We start from the raw sequence: 12665 nt of genomic DNA on the forward strand, positions 1-12665 counted from the left end.
TTGCGACCGCTGCGACCCCTATGGCTACGCAAGTGATTTCTATCCCTGCAAATGTAAGGACATCTGATCTGCCTGCTTGAGTGTTCCTAATATGTTCTATCAATCTTGGGGCTCCCACACCCGTTGCAATAGAATTGCAGTGTTCCCGGAACCTCACATGTAAACAGCGTATTGTCTTGCCAATATAAAAATGACCACATGGGCAGAAAATGACATACATCACAAATTTGCTTTTGCAATTAATGACTTGGCGCACCCTGACAGTTATACCCCTATTTTTAAACATCTAGACTTCAGAAGGAAGTGACAGTGCTTACAGTGGCCACATTTATAATTCCCTTTTAGGATAGATTTATCTAGCCAATTTTCATTGTTACTTTTAAGTGTACTGCTTACCAACATGTCCTTGATATTTTTACTACATCTGAAGCTAACCAGTGGTATATTCAAAGCCACGTCTCTCAAATCAGGATCTCTCTCTATAATATGCCAGTTTTTATAGATAGATGATCTAATGACAGATTCCAAGGGGCTAAATTGGAAGGTAAAAGTAAATCTCTGTTTTCTCTTATTGATTTCCCTATTGGCACTACTACGATGCTTGTGGAGTAGTTCAGACCTATCTTTCTCAAAAGCCCTTTTCAGGGCAATATCCTATGATTCCTCTGAGTAGCCTCTCTCCAGGAGGCGGTCTTTGAGTTCGAACCCCTGCTGGAGAAAGGCTTGCTTTTTGTTATTGATACGTCTAAGTTGTATGAACTGTCCATACGGTAAGGCCTTTTTAGTGTGGTGTGGGTGAAAGTTGTTGTTATGCAATAATGAGTTAGTTGCTGTTGGTTTGCGGTAACCTTGCGTAGTCAACTTGTTCTCTTTGATGGATATTTGAACGTCTAGAAATTCTAGATTATTTGAATAAATTTTAGAAGTGAATTTCATATTCATGCTGTTATTAGAGTTGAGGGGGTCTACAAACCCAGAAAAACCTGCGTCTGTACCCGACCAGATTATGAAAATATCGTCCACATATCTCAACTAGAGTTTCACGTAACGAGAGTAATAGAGTTTAACGTAACGAGAAAATTTGTTTGATACATTAAAGGTATGTGTTTCTTCGAATAATGCAAGAAAGATATTTGCGTATGTACACACTACGGGGGTCCCCATAGCGGTTCCCAGTGTTTGTGAATACCACTTGCCATTAAATCTAAACGCGTTATGCGTTAGGATGAATTCCAACGAGTCACAGATTAAGTCAATGTATTCGACACTTTTGTATTTCCTAATAGTATTCTAACAGCTGTAATACCCAAATTATGTGGAATTCGGGTATACAGACTTTCCACGTCAATTGAAGCTAGTTTATATCTCCTACACCAGTCAAAATCCTCAAGAGCCACAAAGAAGTCATTGGAATCCTTCAAGTAAGAGGGAATGAGTGTGGCTCTATATATGTGTCTGTATATGTATACATGCCTTGTGTCTGTCTGTCTATGTGTATATATATATATATATATATATATATATATATATATATGTGTCTGTATATGTATACATGCTTTATGTCTGTGTGTGTATATGTGTCTGTATATGTATACATGCTTTGTGTCTGTCTGTGTATGTGTGTGTGTATATATGTGTCTGTATATGTATGCATGCCTTGTGGCTGCGTGTGTGTGTGTGTGTGTGTGTGTGTGTGTGTGTGTGTGTGTGTGTGTGTATATATGGACATGCTTTATGTCTATGCGTGTGTGTGTGTGTGTGTGTATATATATGTGTCTGTATATGTATACATGCTTTGTGTCTGTCTATGTATGTGTGTGTATATATATGTGCTGGGGGGCACGACGTCAGAAGTCATCTCTGTCTAAGTGTCATATTGTCAAAGTGTCCTGGCAGTTATACATGGCAGTTGGACAGGGTCAGTGACAGGTAAGCTGCATTACCAAATCAAACAAACTAGCGCACATTCTAATTATTAGATTCACGATTTTACCAGTTTACAAACAAAATACAAACAAACATGTGCACTACCACACTCATCATCATAGCTGCTCTTGCTTTACAATCCTACCACCCATTTAGGCCTTACCAAAAAACAGTCCACATCAGTCCCTCTCTCCTTGCCTCGCCCATGTACAGTTCCCATGCACTATTCACTTTCCTCAGTCAACTTAACCCATTCCATCCCACTGCCCAACATAAAAAAACACTCTCATAAATCACAGAACCATCTGCGGTCTCTCTCCATTCTCCTGCTACTAGCTGCAGGGGACATATCTCCCAACCCTGGTCCTCCCTTTTCTTCTGCCAAGCTCAACCACTTACCTGCCACACATAGAAACCCTGCTAATCTTCTTACCATTCCTTGTACGTCTTCTCCTGCCTCTTTTAACTGTGCTCTCTGGAATTCTCGGTCCATGTGCAACAAGCTCACCTTTATTCTCCACTTCTCTCATGCCCCCAGACCTGAGAACAGGCAGGGTGGAGGAGTAGGTATACTTCTTTCCCCACACTGCACTTTCCAGGTCATTCCCCCGGTCCCCTCACTCACATTTCCCTCTTTTGAAGTCCACACCCTCAGACTCTTTCACCCTTTTTCCCTCCGAGTGGCAGTTGTCTACCGCCCCCCCCCCCCCCGGGCTCACCCCGCCAATTCCTGGATCATTTTGCTGCCTGGCTTCCACAATTTCTATCCTCTGAAACACCCACTCTCATCATGGGTGACTTCAACATCCCCATTGATAACCCAATCTCCTCATCTGCCTACCAGTTTTTATCTTTAACCTCCTCCCTAGGTCTGTCCCAACTTACTAACTCTCCTATACATGAAGACGGTCATTCGCTTGACCTGGTCTTCTTCTGTCTCTGCTCAGTTTCTAACTTTATTAACTGTCCTCTCCCGCTTTCTGACCACAACCTTCTCTCCTTTACTATCAAATATTCTCTGCCTTCTAAGGCCAGGCCTACATATCAGACATACAGAAATCTACATGCCATTAGCACTCAAAAACTCATAGACAGTCTACAGTCCTCATTGTCCCCTATCACTTCCTTCTCCTGTCCCAGTCTGGCTGCCAAACTTTACAATAACACTCTCAAGAATGCATTGGATGAAGCAGCCCCCTCTACACTCCGAACCCCCCGACAAAGACGACGACAACCCTGGCACACGCCTCAATCTCGCTTTCTTCAGCGGTGCTTAAAGGAACAGTGTCACCACAAAAAAAATTTTCATGTCAGTTTAATGTTAGTGTTTTATTAAAAACGTTTTTATTTATTTGTGTGTTTGTGTGTTACTTTTTTCTATTTCTATTAACGACACATACAGACATGGAATACGGCAGCCACAGTCCCATAGGGACTGCGAACGGGTCCCATCCACTTCTGTGTACGCCGTCTTTGTGGGAAATGCGCATGCGCCGCTCCCACACAGTCCAATTTGAAATGCGCGCCGTCCGGCGCCATTTTCCTGTGGACCGGAAGTCGCGGCCGGACAGTAAGATTACTACTTCCGGTCGCGGCTTCCGGACTTGTGCACTTGGACCAGCGGCAGCAGACGGAGCGGACGGGTCGGAGGGAGCCGCGGCGGCAGGAGCAGGTAAGAGATTTCTATGTATGTTCGTGTTTGTGTGTGTTTACTACTGTATGTAAACCTACTACACTGTGTGTTAGCTCAAAAAATGGTGACACACAGTGTAGGAGGTTAGACCGTTCAATCCCCTCGTTTATCCCGGCACTAGCCAGGATAAAGGAGGGGGGGATTCTCAGAGCTCACTAGAGCGAGTGCTTTTTTCCCAATTTTGCAGCAAAAAGCAATGTGGTTGCTTTACCACATGCAATGCTGCAATTTTGGGAATAGCTCCATCTAGTGACCAGCAATGGGAAATATTATAAATTAGAATCTAATTTATAATATTTCCTGACTCGTGAAAAAAAAAAAAAAATTTGAACAATGTTTAAACACCTACACACTAAATGTTTATTTTAAAAAAAAACAACATGTTTTGCTGGCAACACATTCCCTTTAAGATGTGCCGAACGACTGTGGAGAAAATCTCAGTTGGCTGCAGACTTCCTCCATTACAAATTTATGCTCAAAACGTACAACTCTGCCCTTCACCGTGCCAAACAAGTCTATTTCACTTCTCTCATCTCCACACTATCTAATAATCCAAAACGCCTCTTTGATACTTTTCACTCCCTCCTTAGTCCTAAAGTGCAGACGCCAATCACAGATCTCAGTGCTGAAGACCTGGCCACTTTTTTTAAAGTTAAAATTGACAACATCCGCCATGATATTATCTCCCAGTCCCCTCGTAACATCGATCCCCTTCCCTCCCGCACTCCCTCTTCTTCACTTTCAGTATTTGACCCAATAACAGAAGAAGAAGTCTCTAGGCTCCTCTCTTCTTCTCGTCCTGCTACCTGTCCTAGTGACCCTATCCCCTCACACCTACTCCAGTCCCTCTCCCCAGCTGTCACTAGTCACCTGACTAAAATATTTAACTTCTCTCTTTCCTCTGGTATCGTTCCCACCTCTTTTAAACATGCCATTATAAACCCATTACTGAAAAAAAACAACTCTTGACCCATCCAGCGCTGCTTACTACCGACCAGTCTCTAATCTGCCCTTCATCTCCAAACTCCTGGAACGCTTGGTCTACTCTCGCATAATCTGCTATATCTCTGCCAACTCCATTCTTGACCCCTTACAATCTGGTTTCCGCACTCAACACTCCACAGAAACTTCCCTTTCTAAAGTCTCAAATGATCTCTTGACGGCTAAATCGGAGGGTAAATCCTCTCTCCTGATTCTTCTGGATCTCTCTGCAGCCTTTGACACTGTGGACCACAAACTCCTACTTCACATGCTCCACTCTATTGGACAAACCATCAGCAGATTTGGCTTCCAGTACCATCTCTACGCTGATGACACCCAATTATGTGCCTCTTCCCGTGACATCACCCCTGCTCTAATACAGAACACCAGTGATTGTCTGTCCGCTGTCTCTAACATCATGTACTCTCTCTATCTGAAATCAAATCTTTCTAAAACTGAGCTCCTTGTGTTCCCACCATCTACTAACCTCCGTAAACCTGAAGTATCCATCTCTGTGTGTGGCACTATCATAACTCCTAAGCAGCACGCCCGCTGTCTCGAGGTTATTTTTGACTCAGATCTTTCCTTTACTCCTCACATTCAATCACTTTCACGCTCCTGTCATTTTCACCTCAAAAACATCTGCAGAATCCGCCCTTTTCTTACTGAGGAAACTCTCATTATTGCTCTGATTCACTCTCGTCTTGACTACTGTAACTCATTACTAGTCGGTCTTCCCCTCACCAAACTCTCCCCTCTCCAATATATCCTCAATGCAGCAGCCAGGCTCATATTTATGAACAACCGCTACACAAACGCTTCTACCCTGTGCCAGTCACTGCACTGGTTGCCCATCCCCTTCAGAATAAAATTCAAACTTATTACTCTCACCCACAAAGCTCTCCACAGTGCTGCACCTCCTTACATCTCCTCCCTCATCTCGGTCTACCACCCTACTCGGGCTTTCCGTTCTACTAACAACCTTACATTAAAATCCTCCATAATCCGAACCTCCCACTCCCGTCTCCAAGATTTTTCTTGTGCTGCACCAGTCCTCTGGAATGTGCTACCCCAGACAATCTGATTAATTCCCAATATCCACAGTTTTAACCGTGCCCTGAAAACACATCTATTTAGACAGGCCTATAACATTCCCTAATCTGACTCCTTTCCATGGCCCACCTTTTAGATTAGTCATCAGAATAAGATTCCCTCACACTCCTTCTCTTCATGTCAGTCATACACGGAGACTGGCTGGTGACCGGCTCATGCAGCTTTATTTGTACCACCCATGTGTATAAAAATGGCTGGACTATTGTACTGAACAAACACTGTTACACTTTGTGTCTCCTTTATTTCCTCATAGATTGTAAGCTCTTGCGAGCAGGGTCCTTACTCCTCAGGCTTGAATTGTAAATTAACTTTGTCACTATGTAATGTCTGATATTGTTTGTTTCATGTTGCCTCCAAATTTTAAAGTGCTACGTAATATGTTGGCGCTATATAAATAAAGATTATTATTATATTAATATTATTATTATATGTGTCTGTATATGTATACATTATTTGTGTGTGTGTATATATGTGTCTGCATATGTATACATGCTTTGTGTCTGTGTGTGTGTATATATGTGTCTGTACATGTATACGTGCTTCGTGTCTGTCTATGTATGTGTGTGTATATATGTGTCCTTATATGTATACATGCTTTGTGTCTGTGTCTGTGTGTATATATGTGTCTGTATATGTATACATGCTTTGTGTCTGTCTATGTATGTGTCTGTATATATATGTGTCTGTACATGTATACATGCTTCGTGTCTGCCTGTGTATGTGTGTGTATATATGTTTCTGTATATGTATACATGCTTTATGTCTGTGTGTGTATATATGTGTCTGTATGCTTTGTGTCTGCGTATATATGTGTGTGTGTGTGTGTGTGTGTATATGCGTCTGCATATGTATACATGCTTTGTGTCTCTGTGTGTGTATATATGTGTCTGTATATGTATACATGCTTTGTGTGTGTGTGTGTGTGTGTGTATATATATGTGTCTGTATATATATATATATATATATATATACATGCTTTGTGTATATATGTGTCTGTATATGTATACATGCTTTGTGTCTGTCTGGTTGTGTGTGTGTGTGTGTGTGTGTGTGTGTGTGTGTGTGTGTGTGTGTGTGTGTGTGTGTGTGTGTGTGTGTGTGTGTGTGTGTGTGTGTGTGTCTGCATATGTATACATGCTTTGTGTCTATGTGTGTGTATATATGTGTCTCTACATGTATACATGCTTCGTGTATGTCTGTGTACGTGTGTGTGTATATATGTGTCTGTATATGTATACATGCTTTGTGTGTGTGTGTGTGTGTGTGTGTGTGTGTGTGTGTGTATATTCGTCTGTATATGTATACATGCTTTGTGTCTCTGTGTGTGTATATATGTGTCTGTATATTGTGACAGACCATGTGGACAGGTTGTGGATGGGGTCTATATTTCCCCAAGATTTCTGTCTTCTACTATCTGAAAACAACCAGGGAATAAAATCAGCAGAGAATGTGGTTCTCCCTCTGCAATAGGTTTTGTCTAAAACCTGGAAAAGGGCCTGGTTGTTGGAGTGGGGAGAGATGGGTGGGTCCCCTCTCCATCCACACAGTCCTGGTCTTGGGCTGTCTAGCTATTAATCAGGGGTCAGGTGTGATAGCTCTTTAAAAAGGCTCCAGTTCAGTCACACTCTCTCTCAGCCTGGGGAGAGGAGCTTGTGAAAGCAGACTGCATTAATAACAGGTTGTATGGTCTGCATGGTTTATGGTGCCAGGCATTAGGCCTGCACTGTGTTAGTTAGGATACCTGATTGTATAGTTAGTGCTGGACAGGCATAGAGTTTTCTTTTATTTGTTTTCTTTTTATTTCATGTACAACCTGTAAATAAAACTGGCTGAGGCCAGTAGTACCACATCTTTGCTGTGCGGACTGAAATTTACTGGCGTGTTTGATGCCGAGTGCCCGTCTACCCCAGGAGACGACTGTCCCGCTACCTAATTCCCTTACAATATGTATACATGCTTTGTGTCTGTGTGCGTGTATATGCGTCTGTATACATGCTTTATGTCTCTGTGTGTGTATATGTGTCTGTATATGTATAAATGTTTTGTGTCTGTGTGCGTGTATATGCGTCTGTATACATGCTTTGTGTCTCTGTGTGTGTGTATATGTGTCTGTATATGTATACATGCTTTTAGTGTGTGTGTGTCTATATATGTATACATGCTTTGTGTGTGTGTGTGTGTGTGTGTGTATATATATATGTGTGTGTATATATTTGTCTGTATATGTATACATGCTTTGTGTCTGTGTGCGTGTATATGCGTCTGTATACATGCTTTATGTCTCTGTGTGTGTGTATATGTGTCTGTGTGCGTGTATATGCGTCTGTATACATGCTTTGTGTCTCTGTGTGTGTGTATATGTGTCTGTATATGTATACATGCTTTTAGTGTGTGTGTGTGTCTATATATGTATACATGCTGTGTGTGTGTGTGCATGTGTCTGTATATGTATACATGCCTCGTGTGTGTGTGTGTGTATATTTGCCTGTATTTGTTGAGGGCAGCAAAAGAGTCCCCGGACAGGGCGCCATCCAACCTAAAGCTGGCCCTGCGTGATCTGCCATTGCAGCATATTACCTACTGAGGGCTCTATGGGGCGATTGCAGTCAGTCAGATGCTCAGCCCCGCCTACAGTATAATCCCCACCATAGAGCCCTCAGTAGTTATTATTATACTGTAAGTGAGGGGGCCAGAGCATCTGGCTGACTGCTGAGAGCTCTATGGCGGGATAACTCCCCCCCCCCCCCCACAGAGCCATCAGAGTCGGACACTCAGACCCCCCATGCAGTATAATTTCCCCCATCGCATCCCCAGTAGTTATTACAGTAGAAGGGGGGGGGGGTCTGACTGCTTCAAATTGTAACGCCTTTCCTTTAAAGTGTAACTAAACTTTAAAAAATGACACGTCACACTGACATGTCAGAAGTTTTGATGGGTGGAGGACCAAGCACTGGGATCCCCACTGATCACTAAAATGAAGCGTCAGAATTGCTCGGGTGAGCGCTGTACCGCTTAATTTCTGATTGGCTTTTCTCGGATCGGTGTATGGTCTCAAAGACTCACAGCGCTCACCCAAGCACTTCTGCCTCTTCGTTTTAGCGTACCATGGGGTCCCTGTGCTCGGACATCCACCGGCCAAAATTTCTGACATGTCAGTGTGACATGTCAAAAGTTTTTAAAAATGTAGTTACACTTTAAAAGAAAGGTGTTAGAATTTTTATTAAAGGAGTCCCTGCGTTAGATTTTTCTGGCGCACAGGACCTCCCAGATGGGCCAGAATTATCTATTCATATTTTTGGCGCATCTCTAGGTCCCGTGGGCCACAATAGAAATTACAGTTCATTGACCTCTAGTTTCTATTGCAGCACAGGGGAGAATACTTATTTTTCTTATTGCAAATTTTTGTTTTGCAGCTTCCGCTGGACCGTTTGGACTACGTCAAGGAGATTCGTTGGACTACGTCGATGATTTACACTTCAATTTAAAAAAAAAAAATAAAATGGTCAAATAGGTGTGTGTGTGGGGCGTTTTTATTTCAATAGAAAAAAAAATATTTTGTCTGTTTTTTTAATACTTTATTACCACCTTGGTAATGGCAGTTGTCTGATTGTTGACGTCCACTACTAAGGGGCTTAGCGTTAGCCAGTAAAAAGGCCGACGCTAACCATCCATTATTACATTGGGACCCACCGCCACCAGGAGTGCCGGGAAGAGGCGGGTGAAATCCAGTACCCGACCATCTGTAGTGATGGACGGGCACTGGGGCGGCCGCAGGCTGGTATTATCAGGCTGGGAAGGGACAAAAAACTTGGCCCTTCCCATCCTGGTAATGGTAGGCTGCTGTATTTATGTTGTATCTGGCTGGTTATGAAATATTAAGGGGAACCCACGTAGTTTTTTTCAACTATTTTTATTTTTATATGTCGTGGGGTCCCCTTTTATCATAACCAGCCAGATACAACACAGTAGCAGCAGGCTAGCATTACCAGGGTGGGAAAACAAAAAAACGTGGTCCTTTTGGGTTTTTGTCCCTCCCAGCCTTATAATACCAGCCTGCAGTCGCTCCAGTACCCGATCATCACTACACATGGTCGGGTACTGGGTAATACCCAGCTCTTCCTGGTGGCGGTGGGTAACAGAGTAATAATGGGGGTTACTGTTAGCCATTTTAGTGGCTAACGCTAAGCCCTGCCTTACTTTGGACGCCGTCAAGCAGACAGCGGCCATTACAAAGGCGGCAATATAATTTTAAAAAACAAAGACATAAGAAAACATTGTTTTATTGAAATAAAAGCTCCCCCACACAACCCTCTTTCACCATTTTATTTAAAAACAAAAATAAACTTACATTATCGAAGTAGTCCAACTAATCTATGACTAATCTATGTCTAAATGGTCCAGCCGAACATAGCAAAAAAATAAAAGTTAGCAGTATTAAAAAAATAAAACCTATACATTTCTCCCCTGCGCCACAATAGAAATTAGAGGTCAAGGATAAATAACTTCCCTTCATGTAACTCTGCTTCCTGTCAACTGAAAAGTCATTTGCCAGAGGGGAAAAATGTTTCCCCATGGTGGAGTACAAGAAAGTCTAATTCCCAGGTGAGGCTTTCTTGTACTCATCGGGAAACATGTTTTCCTTCTGGCAGATGATTTTTCCGTTGACAGCTAGCAGAGTTCAATAGGGGTGGTGTTAGGGGGGGGGCAAAATATGGTCTGTTCACAGTTTGTGGTTTTTTCACCCCTGCCCTAGATTTGAATCCTATATCCGCCCCTCTGTGCAGAATATCACAAGTTCACAAGAGAGTTTGCAGAAGAGAAGCACACTCCCCTGCGGACCACGATGCAGAGAGAGCTTCTAACGAGTGAGTATGGCAACTCTGCACCTCTCCTCAGCCTCCGCATGTTATTGGATGAGAGGAGGAGGAGAAGGGCGGACTGCGGCTGATAACATTCAGTGTCGGCATATATTTATATGTGTGGTATATTTACTGCTGCTATATATGGATCTGTGCGGTATATACACTGCTGGTACAGATTTATTTATAGGTTGTGCGTAGAGATGAGCGAACTTATCAAAAGTTCGGTTCAGCTAGTTCGCCGAATTTCACAGAAAAGTTCGGTTCGGACCGAACTAGTTCTGACCGAACCTGTCACTTACGTGCGCCGAGCATGCTACTGTCCGGGGTGCTGATAGAGTTAATGGGCTGCACTAACTCTTTCAGCAACCTTCACAGTACATGCTCGGCGCGCGGAAAATACAATTTTAATAAATGTAATAAAAAAATAAAAATTATACGTTCGTACTTACTTTCCTCCTGTCCGGCCTCCAGCGATGACGTTTCATCCCTTTCGCCGCTGCAGCCAATCACAGGCTGTAGTGGCGGTCACGCACGCCAGGATGACGCTTCATCCCACGTGACCGCCTCTGCAGCCAATCACAGGCTGCAGCGGCGACATGGATGAAACGTCATCGCTGGAGGCCGGACAGGAGGAAAGTAAGTATGAACGTATTATTATTTTTTTTGGCATGTATGTATGTATGTATGTTGGCATGTATGTATATCTGTGCATGTATGTTGGCATGTATGTATATTTGCATGTATATATTTGCATGTATGTATTTTTGCATGTATGTTGTCATGTATGTATGTATGTTGTCATGTATATATGTGTATGTATGTATGTTTGCATGAATGTATGTATGTTTGCATGTATGTGTGTTTGCATGAATGTATGTTTGCATGTATGTATGTATGCATGTTTGTATGTATATTTGCATGTGTGTATATATGTATGTTGTCATGTATGTATGTATGTTGTCATGTATGTATATATGTGCATGTATGTTGGCATGTATGTATGTATGTATATTTGCATGTATATATTTGCATGTATGTATGTTATGTATGTATGTATATATGTGCATGTATGTTGGCATGTATGTATACATGTGCATGTTTGTATGTATATTTGCATGTATATATGTTTGCATGTGTATGTATGTTTGCATGTATGTTTGTATGTATGTATGTATGTATGTTGTCATGTATGTTTGTATGTATGTTGTCATGTATGTATGTATATATGTGCATGTATGTATGTTTGCATGTTTTTTTTTTTGCATGTATGTTTGCATGTATGTTTATATATATATGTGCATGTATGTAATTATGTTTGCATGTATATTTGTGCATGCTTGTATATATGTATGTATGTATCTTTGCATGTTTGTTTGTATGAATGTTGTCGTGTGTGTGTGTGTATTCATGTATGTATGATAGTTTGCATGTATATATGTGTGTATGTTTGCATGTATGTATATTTGCATGTATATATGTGCATGCTTGTATGTATGTATGTATGTTTGTATATATGTATGTATGGCCATGTATGATACTGTCTGCTGGCGCCCTGTATCTAAGTCAACTTCGCGGCAGGCTTCTATACATGGTATAACAGTCAGTATCACACATTAAACTGAATCTAAGCCTACGACATGTTTTATTTAATTTTTTTTTTTCACAGGTTTGGTGTTTGGACTACGTCGGTTTCGAGGACTACTTAGATGACGTGTTTTTTTTCTACAATAAAATGGTTAATGAGGGTTGTGTTGGGGGTGCTTTATTTCAATAAAATATTTTATCTATATCTTTGTCTTTTTCTTTTCAAATTTTATTCCTACCACTTTAGTAATGGCCGCTGTCTGAGTGACAACATCCATTACTAAGGCGAGGCTTAGTGTTAGCCGGTGCAGAGGCTAACACTAACCACCATTATTACCCCGGTACCCACCACCACCAGGGGTGCCGGGAAGAGCCAGGTACGATCCAGTACCCGACCATCTGTTGTGATGGTCGGGCTCTGGGGCGGCCGCAGGCTGGTATTATGAGGCTGGGAAGGGCCAAAAACAGTGGACCTTCCCACCCTTGTAATGCTAGGCTGCTGCTGC

This window comes from Rhinoderma darwinii, chromosome 6 (assembly GCF_050947455.1).
Source record: "Rhinoderma darwinii isolate aRhiDar2 chromosome 6, aRhiDar2.hap1, whole genome shotgun sequence".
Classification (NCBI taxonomy): Eukaryota; Metazoa; Chordata; class Amphibia; order Anura; family Rhinodermatidae; genus Rhinoderma; species Rhinoderma darwinii.